General features: G+C 48.5%; 1 pseudogene; it reads left to right on the forward strand.

Annotated features, from left to right (window-relative positions):
* Window positions 1-1,678: 1,678 nt before the first annotated feature.
* LOC102861636 lies at window positions 1,679-2,608 on the forward strand (annotated as a pseudogene).

Raw genomic sequence — 2,608 nt, forward strand, 5'->3', positions numbered from 1 at the left:
TAGTGTTGATGTTATCAAAATTCTGGAAGATAAAGAGAATGAAACACTAATCAAAGGGGAAAAAAAAGGAGTTTCTTAAATTTGGCAAAGGACACACACCTAGAGATTTAAGAAGCAGAATATACTCCAGACGAGATTAAGCCAGAGTAATCCATTAAAAAGGCACACTGAAGTTAAAAAAAAAAAAAGAATAATACTTCACCCGTGGAGAATAAAACTGGAATCGTTGCAGTTGAAGTCCTTCTCATAAAAAAAAAAAAAAAAAACACCTTAATGGCCAGAAGGAAATGTCACAATTTTTTTGCAGACATTGAGAGAATAGAACTGTCAACTCCCAATTTAATATGAACTGAAAATATCCTTCAGGAATAAAGGGGAAAGGGGCCCTCAGCACAGCTCTTTGCTGCGCCCACTTCCAGTGTTGTTAGTATGACTTGTTGGGGAGTCATCAGGTGAGCTTTCCTCTGTCCCCAGTACATTCCTCTGTCAGACCGACAGCTGGCTTCTGGCGGGTGGTATTCAAACTTGACACAGGGACCTGCCATCCTTGCTCACTTTGGACTCTGTGGTATCCAAAGTCAGCCTTCTTTGACTCAGCTTCCCAACAACAACACTGGATGTGTCGGCCTCTGGCGCTGGTAGAGCCCAAAGCTGCAGCCCGAGACTGTCTGCTGATGACCTGGATAATGTCTCCCCAGATGCCTCCATCTTAACATCTGACTTACAGACCTGGGCTTTTCTCTACAAGTACGTGGGCATTTCCTTCAAATAAGTATCTTTCTCTGTCTCCCTCCTTTCCGTTACTCCCTTCCTTCCTTCCCTCTTTCTCTCTCTCTCTACCTCCCTCCCCGGAACCTAACCACATCACTAAGTTATCTAGTTGGCAACTGGATAGAACTTCAGAAATAGATTATCTTCTTGGATGATTTTGTTCTTTAGGGAAGCAACACAGGTTTAGTTGCACATCCTGTTTAAAATGAGGATTTCTTGGCTTCAAGGAAAGAAAGTAGTTGATTTGGAGCGCCATTTTAACCCACGGATTTTGCACAGTGAGAGGATGTAGATGGTATCTCTTTTCTCATCTAACACCAGGAAGAAAATCTAGGAGGCTGTCTACATTTTAGTGACCCATTTCTGGCTAATCAAAGTGGTGCTTCACTCTAATGACTGCTCCTTATTCACTGGAAGGTCTTCATTCTGAAGACAGTACCTTTAAAACCAAGGTAATAATGGGAAAACCAATAACCAAATATTTGAAAATTTTAACATCGGAATCAGGAAGTTGGAAATTAAAACCTCAGAACCTCATCACTCAAAGTTTCGGAGGATTAAGTCTAGGAGTAATTCCGCTACTTCCCTCCTCTTTGGAATCCAAAGTAGATGCCTAGAGGCACGAAAGTACCCGCCCACAAGGATTATCTTTTCTCTGAACTGGATTGGATTGGATTGGCTGGATTGGATTGGATGAGGCCAATCTAGAAGGGATTAACGCGCAATTCCGGTGCCACCTCTTCCCTGATTTTCCCCGACCCCGGAATTGGGGAGGAGCCGCCTGTGATTGGCCAGCCTCTCCGTGACGCATCTTTCAAGCCTCTAGGTATGGCCCATCATTAGGGATGCTGGAGAGGAGAGAGGGCTTAAGGGAGAGTTCAGTGTATCTGAGCTCACTTCTCCAGAGATGGATCGGAGTCAGGCTGCATCTCCCCGTGTTTCCCGGGCCTTCAGAGAAGAACTGCTCTGCGCGGTCTGCCATGACCTTTTGCGCGATGCAGTCACTTTGCGGTGTGGTCACAACTTCTGCCGCGTGTGTGTGACCCGCTGTTGGGAAGTGCAGGTGGCGCCCACCTGTCCCTTGTGCAAGGCCAATGCCTGTGCCACCGATCTCTGCACCAACCATACCCTCAACAACCTGGTGGAGAGGCTGCGGCGCGAGGAGGCCAAGGGCGCGCGCAGGACCAGGCACCGATCCCTGCGCTACTGCCGCAAGCACCATGCCCGGTTCAGCCTCTACTGCTTCCAGGACAAGGAGCTTCTGTGCTGCTCGTGCCGCACAGACCCCCGGCATCAGAAGCACTGCGTGCGGCCAGTGAAGGACACTGCTGACGACTTACGGGCCAGGTGTAGAAACATGGAGCACACACTGCGAGAGAAAGCCAAGACTGCGTGGGCAATGCGGCAGTCCTATGAGGCCATTACCAAGCACAATGAGGAGGAGGCTGTCTGGCTAGAAGGTCAGATCCGAGAGAAGTTTGACAGACTTCAAGATTTCTTGATGCAGGAGGAGCAGACCATCCTGGACGTCTTGGATGAGGAGGTGAGACAGAAGGAACGTCTCGCAGAGGAGAAGATGAAGGAGTTGGAGAATGAGACCGAGGGCCTGGCCCGCGAGATTGAGCGTCTGCAGAACGACATGAAAGAAGACGATTTTAATTTTCTCAAGAGACACAAGAGCCGGAAACGACAACTCTTCTGCACCATGGAGCCAGATCCCGTGCAGCCAGGCATGGTGCTCAATGTCTGCAAGTACCTGGACTCCCTGCAGCACCGCGTCTGGAAAAAGATGGGCACGATGTTCGACTGTGTGCCATTTCTCTTCGATCCTAACACG

Source organism: Elephantulus edwardii, unplaced genomic scaffold (genome assembly GCF_000299155.1).
Source record: "Elephantulus edwardii isolate Elephantulus edwardi_28Jun2011 unplaced genomic scaffold, EleEdw1.0 scaffold00118, whole genome shotgun sequence".
Classification (NCBI taxonomy): Eukaryota; Metazoa; Chordata; class Mammalia; order Macroscelidea; family Macroscelididae; genus Elephantulus; species Elephantulus edwardii.